Genomic DNA, 12,443 nt, shown 5'->3' with positions numbered 1-12,443 from the left:
CTGTCACTGATCTTTATTTGCATTTTGTTTTTCCTTCTCATTTCTCTCTTTTCTTTCCTGCAACATGTTTCTTGCTTCCTTAGTTTTTATCACCTCCATCTCTGTCTCCGCTGTGAGCTTCCTTTCTCATAGGTTCACCCTCCTGAAATCAGAATGAAAGTGTGAGTCAATTTTCCATTAATTTATTAATTAATTGAGTCAAGAATTGTTTATTGAACCCCAGCTGTTCCTTTGTCCATTCGTGCAAGCACTTGACAAGATGTTTATTGAGCACCAGTGGTGTGTCTGAAGTGGTGCCAGGAGCTAACTGATGGGGAAGCAGAAAGATCTAAACAAGATCCCTGCTCTCTGGGGTCCAACAATCTAGCAAAACCAACAGAAACTGGAAGCCACTGATCTCTGCTGACCCATCCCTCCCACCCTAATCAGTTGCCCCTCATTCAGGTTGTATGGGACAGTCCTCTGGCCATGTCGCCTCTTGCTCACTTGCTAATTGGTCTAATATCACTACCTGCAGCCAGGCCCGCTCTCCCCTTTACCTCCCTTTACCCTGCTCCTCTCATTTATCTTCAGTCCCTTATGCTCCTTCCTTGATTTGAACCATCAGGTCTCAGAATTACTAGTAGAAGAGATCTTGGAATGCATCAGGTTTCAGCTTATGCCTTCCCCAAGCTGGTCCCTGGGTGCTGGCAATAGCCTCTCCTCGCTGCATAATGGGGCTCCTGGCTCCGCTGTGGCAGATTCATATGTTTGGCTTAAGTTAACCCACTGTGTCTGCCAGAAATTAGAGCTCAGGATAATCCTGATTCATCTTTTGAGCTGTAGCCTGTCAGATATTGGAATTATAGCTATTATGTTTCTTTTCAGGATTTTCTTCTTGAGAGTAAATATTTCCAGTTTCTCGGCATTTCCAAATTCAAATACGATCTGTCACAGTACGGAAGAGCTTTCTCTGGACAGACCCTAGTATTCCTATAAACCCCTCAAAATATGCCCTATCCCCTAAATGACTACTATGAAGAGGTCTTCTCAGAAATTGAGGTCAGCTGGACTATTGCCTTGTCTTAAACGACCACTGTAGTCCTATATACCCTAAGTCTGCATTCATTACTATTTGCCCTTATTGAACTTACAGTCAACTAAAATGATAAAGTCTTCTTGACTCGGCTAAAACGAGATATGTTAAGGTTAAAATAAACCAAAGAATTATCTAGTAGTTCAATCCACCAGTTTCTTTTCTTCCTTCCTTCCTTCCTTCCTTCCTTCCTTCCTTCCTTCCTTCCTTCCTTCCTTCCTTTTTTCTTGCCACAAGGCAGAATTCTATGGTTTTATTAACACAAATACAAAGTGCACACAATCCATCTATTCATTTTCTTCACTGTGCAGCCAGGCCTTGAGATCGGTGACTCTGATAGCCAGCTGAGATGCTCTTTCCACAATGTCTTTGCGGTTCTTCGGGGAGACATTGTGAGCAATCTCAGCACAGTGAGATTTATTGCACTTCTAGCTCCTTGACACTGTGGATCAGGAACTTCTGAACGCTACTGGGCAGCATGTGTATTGTGGGTGGTTTTTTTGTTCCAATAACCAATGTTGGGCATCAAGATCTGGCCATTGAATCTTCTGTACACTCTGTTGTCAATGCCTCTGGGTTTCCTCCAATTCCACTTAATTTTGACATAGAGGTCTGATTGGTGCCAGATGAACTTCTTGGTCTTCTTTTTGACAATCTTGGGTTTCACTAGGTGTCTGAGGGCAGCCATGGTGCTGAGTCGGAGATGGCTGCCACCTCCATAGGCCGTGCCAAGGAAGAGACCAACCCACTAATTTTCCAAGAAAGAAAACTGAGGCCCAGAGAAGTCGAGTGATTCACAGCTTATATAGAGTGGGACAGAGTAGGGATTCCCAACTCCTGATCTGGTACTCTTAGCTTTTCTGAGTTTTAGATTTTCATCTGTTGTTGTGAGATGTAATGAGAGAGCCTACATCAAGCTGCCTTTTGATTGGCTGCCACTTCAGAAGGGAAGTAGAAAGCATTTTCTGCTTTCAAGTTAGTTTATCTTATTCAATATTTTGCACTATAGGGTATTGGAACCCAATGCATGACCTTGGGTTTAGTTCTTTTGGATTTCATCTTATTCACTTCATTCAATCTGTCAAGATCATTTCCGGCCTTGATTTGGCAATGCATTGCTTGGCAGGTCCTCCCAGCCTGTGCTGGAACTTCTTCTAGCTCTGGATGGTTTTTGTTCGGTGTGCTCTGCCAGTTGTTCCACTGGAAGCTTGGCAGAGAAGACACACTGGCAGAAGCCAGACTCACCATGAGCTTCCTTCTCCCCACATCCATCTGCTTGGCTATTGCCTTCCACAGTGGGTTTCTCTTCTCCCATTTGCCTCTCATCCTGCTTCTTAGGAGCCCCACAAATCCATTTCAGATCCTACTCCCAGTATGAAATTTAGGGGGGAACATGACAAGCAGAATTTGTTTTATTTTGTGGCTTAGCCTTTTCTGAGAGTCTATATGAGAAAAATTCCTGGGCCAGGCATCACCCAGATACTGGTTCCTTTCACTATATGCACTCACATTATTTCTCTCTCCTCGGTTTTCCCATCTATATAATGGGACCATATGGAAATTCTCAGCTAGTGACCATCTGCTCTGCGTTATTAGCTATGCCAGGGTCTTTGTTTATCATTTGCATTTCATTTTAATTGTCACCACAAGCCTTCATAGCAGGAAACATCCCCATTTCAAAGAACAGAAAACTGAGGTCAGAAAAGTTAATTTGCCAGGGTGCATTCAGTTAGTAAATGGCACAATTTTTTCACCCCCTGCCCTCTTTTGCTGAGTGATTGTAAATATCAAGTAATTTAGAGATGAGTGCAAAGCTGCTTTGCAAAGTATAAAGCACTCTGTAAATATAAGGGAGTATGATTAAAATACTGAGGTTCCTCACTTGCTTGCTTGCTCTCCTTCTCCTTTCTGTCACCTCCCTAAAGTATAAGCAGCTGCCTTTGGTCCAGACCTATCAAAGAAATGTCATAAAATCATTTTTCAAAATGTCAAATGCCTGTGTACTTTAGCCCAAAGTAATTAAGCCCTTTTATTTTCACTAAGTCACAATGCAGCACCCTGGGAACTTCCAGAATGTGCCCTTTCTCCTCCATCCTGAACTAATGGAAATCAAGGCTGAAGGCTGAGCTTGCAGGGGAGTCCATGGGAGCCCTTCAGTGCCTCGGAGGCCTGGCCTGACTGTGGCCGGTCTCCAGCAGTGACCACAGAGTGCTAAATAATAGCAAGGTTGAATTATTTATCCAGGGGCTAGTGACACATGGTGGCACGGTCCACTTCTAGCAGAGTGCCAGGGTCCCAAGGTCTAAAGTGAATGGATGCCAGAGGCAGGTCTACAATCCTCATCTCTAGGTCACTACCTCCACCCCCACCCCCACAGCTCCACTCCCACCCCACCCCCTAAATTATTCCACCTCCTACACAATAGGCAGAGCAGGAACACAGTGCCTGGAGGGCAGCTAACATTTCTGTGACATTATTGGGTGTTTAAGCTGAGCTAGATATTTGTACATACATTTCCCCATTTCATCTCCAGAGCAATGCTTTTTATTCTCTATTTTTCCTGGTAAAGAAATTGAGGCTTATGCTCCAAGTTACACAGTTGACAAGGGGTAGAGCCAGAATGAGAGCCTAGGTCTGACTTATTTCAAGGATACCACATGGGCTTCCTCTTGGAATTTCTCTTACCGGACAATTAGTTGTCTGTTTTGTTTTTGTTTTTAGATATACAATACATTTTTATTTTGTTTTTTATTGATTTCAGAGAGGAAGGGAGAGGGAGTGAGACACAGAAACATCAATGATAAGAGAGAATCATTGATTGGCTGCCTCCTGCACACCCCCCTACTGGAGATTAAGCTCACAACCTGGGCATGTGCCCTGATTGGGAATCGAACCATGACCTCCTGGTTCTTAGGTCAACACTCAACCACTAAGCCACACTGGCTGGGCTACAATACTTCCTATCATTAAAAAAGTGTGGCAAAGAAGAAAAAGAAAGAAATCCCTAACTCCATTTATGGTTACTTGATATCAAAAGCAGATTAATAGCAGTTTCAGAAATAAATACCATTTATGATAATAAACACAGAAATCCTAAATTAATATTAACTAGCTAAGTCCAACAACTGTGAATGTCAATAAAACTAATATAATAACTAAACATTATGATCAAGCAGTTTTATCCACACACACAAAAAAAGCATGAATAACCCTGGCTGGTGTGGTTCAGTGATAGAGCATGTCCCATGCACCAAAGAGTTACAGGTTTGATTCCTGGTCAAGGGCACATACCTGGGTTACAGGTTCCATTCCCAGCCTTATTTGGGGTGTGTGGGGGAGACAACCAATCGATGTGTCTCTCTCACACCAATGTTTCTCTCTCCTCCCCCCGCCCGCACCCCCTTTCCACTCTCCCTAAAAAATCAATGGAAAAAATATCCTCAGTAGAGGATTTTTTAAAATGCATGAAGAAAATGCCATTCTCCTTCTTTCCTTACTGAAACTCTCAGCTTTAACTCCCATGATACTAGATTATTATACCAGTGAATTTCCCTTATTTCTCAAAGATTTTTTACTCCTGGTCTCCTGTCACTCTCTCGAAAGTCACTGTTTTCTGAATTCTTAGAGATTTAAAGGTAAATGTAGATGAAGCTTCTAATATCCTGACTGCTCAGATCTTTGACCTCCTTTCCTCAAGTGAACTGTCTTCTCTCCTACTTCACCCACACTTCTCTATCAAGACAGAAATCTTATACAATAACTGCTCTACTTTAGCCAAAACTGGAGGAAAAAGTGTGGATACACACACACCAGCAAAGGCAGAGTGGGGAGCCTGGACTTTTCTCCTCTGAGGTGTTAATGACAATGAGTTTTAAAAGTACAATCTAAGAAGTTCAGGTGGTGCCAAGCACAGTCTTGGGGAGCAATAGATTCTTAGCATGGTTTTTAAAGCCCTCCCTCCATGATCTGGTCTCATTCTAGCTGCTTCTTATTGCAGACACAGTGTTTTCCATCATCAGAATCATCTGGAACCTTTTAAATACAGATTCTTGGTTCCCATTCCTGATTTACTGCGATCATGATACTTGATGCCGGGACCCAGGAATCAGTTTTTGAGCCTCCCAAGTGATATGACGATGAGTTGGTTTGGAAACCATCAATTTGCACAAATCTTCTCTTTACTCACTTTCCAAATGATCTTTTCTGTGACTTTGCTCAATGCCATGGACTTCATTTAGATTGGATTTTCTCTACTTCCACCCATCATTGTTTCAACCCAGCTCACACTTCAACTATAAGGATCTCGATCACCAAAGCTTCCAGGAATGTCCGCCCCCCTTCCCGGCCCCCCTCCCTCCCCCGTCCCATCCCGCCCGCCCTGTATGCCATGAACATCTTTGGTCTTCAAGTAGCGCACAACAGAGACCCAACATAACATTTTTTCCCTCACTTACCACCTAGAGATACATTTCTATCTTCCCTAACAGTGCAAGAATAATAGGTCCAGTGGGGGATCCAGGGCACCAGGGACCCAGGCTTCCGCTATCTTGTTGCTCAACTCTAGGATAGTGCCTTGGTTCAAGTGGTCCAAAATGGCTCATCACCATGTTCACATTGCAGCCAGAGGGAAAAGGGAAAATGAGGTGAGGGACAGCAGTAGCTCAAGAGTTATACAGAAAACATTCTAATCACATTTCACTGTCCAGAACTCAAGCATATGGCCATGTTTAGCTGCAACAAAGGTCAAGAGATTGAACATTGTTCTGCATGACTACATGCCCCATTAAAATTGGGAGTTCTACACATTGTGTGAGTGAGAGGATTGAATAGATATTGGGGAACAAGCTAACAGGTTTGTAATTTTCTGTTTCTGTCTGTATTCTCGGCAAGACTGGAAGCTTTGTGAGAACTGGGCCTCAATGTGGTGTCAAACATATGGAAGGCATTAGATGAATGCTTCTGGTTGACAAAATGGACTAGAGTGATTGACAAAGCTCTGGAATTTGGGTCAGATTTTTATTCTAGTCTTAGTTCTCCCTAATTTAGGAAAAGTTTCTTACCCTCCCTGAGCTTCAGTTTCATAGAATCATAAAAGTTATTTGGGAGGCACTTTGGATATTATCTAGTCCAACCGTCTCATTTTATAGATGAATAATCTGAAAAACAGACAGGGTAGTGACTTGTCTAGGACACAAAACTTCACAAACAGAAGAGCCAGAGCTCAGATATCCTAGCCGCCAACCCAAGTTCAGCACTAAGGAATCTTCCCATATCCAGAGAATGCCTACAAGGGACAGGTGACCTCTAAGCTCCCAACCCAGAAACTCTGATGCACATAGGTGGTCATATTTCTCCCCTTCAATCAAATTAAATACAAAACTGGGCAAGGAGCCCAGCCTGTATGGCTTAGTTGCACCAAGGTGGGGGCACGGGCCTGGAGTTGCAGGCTCGATCCCCAGTAGGGGCGTGCAGGAGGCAGCCGATAGATGTTTCTCTCCCATTGATGTTTCGATGTCTCCTTCTCCCTTCCTCTCTCTCTCTCTCTGTCTCTCTCTCTCTCTCTCATTAATAAAAATGTATTTTAAAAAAACTGTCAAGGAACCCCTGCATCCTGCTGAATGTTGCTACGTGCTTCAGCAGCCTAGACAGTCATTCAAGAGGCAGAAAAGTTCAGAGCTTCGGGTCCCAAGGATAGTTAAGAAGTAAAACTAGTTGGGGAAAGCAAGGGAGAGAGCCTTGGATGACCCCACTCCTTGGTCACAAGCAGCAGTATTCAACATTCTGAGAGGACACTCCTCTCATTGCCACAGAGCAGCTGCCCTCAGGGAATTCAGAATCCAGGTCACACGCAGTTTAATAGCAGTGGGAGAAGGTATATGTAACATCAAACAGAAGGAATGTCACAAGGCAAACTGGCCATAATAATAATAACAGCTTCCGTTTATTGCTCAGTTGCAGTGTGAGCCCCACTCTGTGATAGGTATTTATTTTATAGGCTTGATCTCATTAAATTCTCACAACAAGCTTCTGAGATTACTGAAGGTCATCTAGCTGGTAAGTGGTGATTAATTGTGAGAGGAGTGGTGTGAAGACGATAAATTATGGAGCAGTTCAAGAGAGTAGCGTGTGGATAGAGTCATCTGGGAAGGCTCTGAGGGGGAGGAGAGATTTAACTGGACCCCAAAGATGGGTGGGATTTGTGGAAGGGAAGAAAAAGGGACAGTGCGGGGGCGGGGGTGGCAAAGGTAGTATATGCATGGGTAAGGTATGGGATCAGACAACACAAGGGCAAACAGCCAAATTGTGGGGCTATGGAGTTGAAGAAGAGAATGACATACCCAATGATTGTTTTTGGTCAAGGGGTAACAAGTCAAGCTGGGGTCCCATGCCCACTGCAAAAGAAAAGAGAAAGTAAAGTGACTGAGAAACTCTAAAGCCAGTTTGTGTCAAGTACCTTATAAACATGTGTCATTTCATCCAGGAATCTCACTTCTAGGATTTTACCTAAAGAAAATTTCAGAGACAGTGTGAAAACTGGAAACAACTAGATGTCTAGTAATAGGGGAATTGTTGAATACATTATGTTACATGTATATGACTAAAAGTTATGTTGCTTCTACAAGACATCCTTTGAAGAATGTGAAATGATATCACAGAATGTCAAGAAGCAGAATGCAAAGCTGTTGTACAAAAGTTTTTCATTTTTAATTATATATGTGCATATAAAGTCGTGTGTGTGTGTGTGTGTGTGTGTGTGTGTGTGTGTGTGTGTGTAAGCACATACACAGAAAAACAGACTAGAAGAAAAGACACCCAGAATATTACTGTGATTATTATTGCAGAGTGGGAATATAAGTGTTTTAATTTTCTCTTTAGACTTTTCTATATATGCCAAGTTTTATTCAGTGAACATGCACTTTTGTAGTAATAAAAATGCTTATTTTAATTTTTTTTAAAATGTAAAATCCCCACACTCTGCCTTGAAACACTATAATAAATGCCTTGCTTTGTCTTTAAAGATAATTCATTATTTCATCCTCAAGTATACAGATACTAATATTACAACCACATGATTGCTCAGTAATGACTGCATCCATAGATTTTTCTGGAAGTTCATTTAAACCTGATATTTCTGGGTTCCCATGTAAAGTTCTCCTCTCTGTGGCTCTCACTGGATCGGAAACACTGAAGTTTCCCATTAATGTTCACTGTAGCCATTTAGATAAATCCCCTTCCCCAGAGCCATAAATCCTAAAGGAAAGACACCCTTATTTCAGGGGACAGGCACCAAAACCTTTTTTAAACTCAATGATTTATGAATCTGTGGCTTTCAGGATGTCAGGGGTCCTTCATCAATACCCACAGGACCTTTCCAGGTATAGGAATGCATCACATCAGATGGAAAGCCATTACTGTACTCGGGTCAATAGTCTTCACCTTTATCCTTCCTGCTTGGTTTGGTTTGGGGGTTTAATCCCCCCCCCCCCTTCATTGAAATAGTTGGGATATTAGCTGAGTAAGAGAGGCAGTGCATTAAATATGACTTGATCAGAATCCCAGGCCTGCCTTTGCCCTCACTGCTATAGGAGCAACATAAAGGTTAATAACTGAGACAGGTCCCCACGCACTTAACCACAGTGCGGCACCCCATCACAGAGTGACAATTAGGAACTCTCTGTGAATGCCAATGACGGGTGATCAGAGCTTCACCCAAACCAGGCGGATGGCTGCATTACATTAGCTCAGCTCTCCATTCATCACTGAGCCGACAGCCTCCAGAGCCCCATGTGGATGGAACACTCGGCTCCGTCTTTCTGTTTTACCCAACGAAATGATCTATGCTACCAGGACTGAGTGGGAGAGGTGCAGGGGAGGGAATGAGGGAAATGAAACAGGCTTGTCTTTGGCATGCTTGGGCAACAGCTCAAAATGTCTGTTTGAGACTTGAAAAGAAATATCGCACAGTGATCTTGCTTGTCCCTGCTTGCAACTTCCTGGCTCTCAGACACGGATGGCCCTACCTTAAATAGTTCTCTTTTTGCAGGCAGCATGGCAAATTGGAGCAAGCACATAGCCAGCTGTGTGATTTTGGACAAGTCACTCTGGGCCTATATTTTCTCACCCTTGGAATGAATGGGTTGGATAAGAACAATGGTTTTAAAATTGGGTTCCTCAAGGTCTCATGGTTCCACAGTGGTGCCCTCAGAACCTACAAGGGCAGGGAGGTTTATTTTATTTTATTGAATGTATTGGGCTGACATTGGTTAATAAAACTATATAGGTTTCAGGTGTACAATTCTATAATACATCATCTGTATATTGTATTGTGTGTTCACCACCCCCAGTCAAGTATCCTTCCATCACCATTTATCCCCCCATACCCTCTTTTAAGTATATATATATATATATATATATATATATATATATATATATACACATATATACATACATATATATTTATATATGTATATATATATATAATTTTAGAGAGTAAGGAAGAGGGAGAGAGAGATAGAAACATCAGTAATGAGAGAGAATCATTGATTGGCTGCCTCCTACACTCTCCCCACTGGGGATCAAGCCCACAATCCAGGCCTGTGCTCTTGACCAGAATCGAACCTGGGACCCTTTAGTCCACAGGTTGATGCTCTATCCACTGAGCCAAACCGGCTAGGGCTCTCCTATACCCTCTTTTATCTCCCTCCCCCCCACCACCTCCTTTCCCTCTCCTAATCACCATACTATTGTCTGTGTTTATGAACTACTAGAAGCCCAGTGCACGAAATCTGTGCACAGGTAAGGTCCCTAGTCCTGGCAGGCGATCAGGGCCAATCAGGGCTTTCTGGCTACCAGCTGGGGCCTTCCTCCCCTGGCTACTGGCTGCCGGCTGGGACCTTCCTTCATTCTGCACTGCCCCATTGTGGTCAGTGCACATCATAGCGAGCGATTGGTCTCCCGGTCAAACTCCCGTGGGGACAATTTGCATATCAGGCACATATATATATATATATATATATATATATATATATATATATATGTATATTTTTTTTTTTACTTAATACATTCACCCTTTTCACCTACCCCGCAATCCCCACTCCCCTCTGACAGCTGTCAGTTTGTTCTCTATCTATGGGTCTGTTTTTATTTTGTTTGTTATTTTGCTCATTAGATTCCACATATGAGTGAAATCATATGGTACTTGTCTTTCTCTGACTGGCTTAGTTCACTTAGCATAATGCTTTCCAGTTTCATCCATGCTGTCATGAAGGGTAAGAGTTCCTTCTTTTTTATGGCCGAGTAGTATTCCATTGTATGAATGTACCATAGCTTTTTTATCCACTCATCTACTGATGGACACATGGGCTGCTTCCAAATCTTGGCTATTGTAAATAATGCTCAATGAACATAGGGGTGCATATATTCTTTTGAATTAGTGTGTAGTCCTAAGTGGAATCACTGAGTCGTAAGGCAGTTCCATTTTTAACTTTTTAAGGTAAATCCACTGCTTTCCACAGTGGCTGCACCAATATGCATTCCTACCATATCCTCTCTAAGACTTGTTTGTTGATTTATTGATGACAGCCATTCTAACAAGTGTGAGGTTATAGCTCATTGTGGTTTTAATTTGCATTTCTCTGATGATTAGTGACACTGAGTGTCTTTACATATTTCTATTTTTCTCTTTGGATAAGTATTTTTTCAGGTCCTTTGCCCATTTTTTAATTGGATCGTTTGGGTTTTTTGGTGTTAAGTTTTTAAAGTTCTTTATAAATCTTGGATATTAACCCCATATTAGATGTATCATTGGTGAATATGTTCTCCCATTCAGTGGGTTGTATTTTCATTTTGTTGATGGTTTCCTTTGCTATGCAAGAACTTTTTTAGTTTGATGTAGTCCCATTTGTTTATTTTGTTCTTTTGTTTCCCTTGCCCAAGGAGATATATCAGAAAAAATATTGCTATAAGAAATGTATTAGGTAGATCTGCCATGACTCCTAGTATTTGTTGGGTGGTCTTATGGGTAGCAGGTGTCCTGTGGAGACAACCATTTTATTATATTCATGGACTCCTTGGGTCAGAATTTCAGACAAGCACAGCAGGAAACACTCTCTCTGATCCACGATGTCTGGGACCTCAGCTGAGAAGACTCGAAGGCTGAGGATGACTCAATGGCCAATGGCTAGCCGAAGCTGGATGTATCTTCACTCATGTGTCCATTGACTAGAACATCTACACATGGCCTTTCTCTGTGGTCTTGTCATAGGGGCTAGTTTGGGCTTCCTCACACAATTGCAACTGAGTTCAAATAGCTGGTGTTCCAAGAGCAAGGCAGAATTACATGGCTTTTTTATCATCTAGATTCAGAAGTCACAGACTGTTCCTTCTGCTATACTCTATTCATTGAGGCAGTCCCAGTGTTTTACCCGTGATCAAGGAAGAGGACAAGATGGGACAAGAATCATTGTCACCCTGTAGAAGAGCATGTGGGAGGGAGATAGTGTGTGGCCATGATTGGAAAATACAGTCTGCCAAGCCCTATTTATCTGAAAGACGAAGAGAAGGACAAAGAATTAAGACTGAGGGCAGAGCTGGGGTGTGAACCACTTTCTTCAAATCTGAGTTCCTTCTACTTTACCATGCTGCTTTTGGCTCTAGGTTTTATCTTTCTAAAGTGACTGGCCATTAATTTGATAAAAAGACTCCCTCAAATATGAATTCTCACCATTGTGGTGCATGACCAGTCCAGGAGACCAATATCTTCTAGTGCTTGGAACATTTTGTCTCGTCTATTCTGAGAAAATTGGGATGTTATTGCAACATATACAAATATTGAATCATTATGTTGTACACCTGAAACTGACATAATGTTGCATGTCAATTATACCCCAATAAACAAAGAAAAGAAAATTCAAAGTGTATATAAATTCCAATAAAATTAAGTTAAAAGGCTGGCTTCTAGTCCAGCATTAGGAGCATAATTGGTCATTAGAAAAGGGTTGCTTTGTTGTTTTTTAATGAATCAACAATTGATGTTAAATCCTTTCCAAAGTCAGGGCCATATAAACAACCTTTTTAGGTTGCTTTGGTTGTTCCTACTTGAAGCTTATTTCTTTCTTCATTCTCATAACACCTGAGTATACTTCCAATTTACCAATGAGAAAAATAAGAGACGAGAGTCTGAGAGAACCAAGGACATAGGGTGGAATCTGAGGAAAGACTTGAACTCTGGGGAAGATGTGAAGTAGAAAAATTTTCACGATTCAGCAGCCATGGATTATAAGTGACAATGCCTGATCCTATGTTGGACACAGAATCCTGAGACAAATTAACAATGGCCCCTGCCATTGAGGGCTTCCCAGCCTAAAGG

General features: G+C 42.1%; 1 pseudogene; it reads right to left on the bottom strand.

The window, feature by feature from the left end:
• Window positions 1-1,362: 1,362 nt before the first annotated feature.
• Window positions 1,363-1,814, bottom strand: LOC103283771 (60S ribosomal protein L32-like; annotated as a pseudogene).
• Between the last annotated feature and the right edge of the window lie 10,629 nt (window positions 1,815-12,443).

Source organism: Eptesicus fuscus, chromosome 5, assembly GCF_027574615.1.
Source record: "Eptesicus fuscus isolate TK198812 chromosome 5, DD_ASM_mEF_20220401, whole genome shotgun sequence".
Lineage (NCBI taxonomy): Eukaryota > Metazoa > Chordata > Mammalia > Chiroptera > Vespertilionidae > Eptesicus > Eptesicus fuscus.
This window is presented reverse-complemented; position numbering and strand designations above follow the sequence as displayed.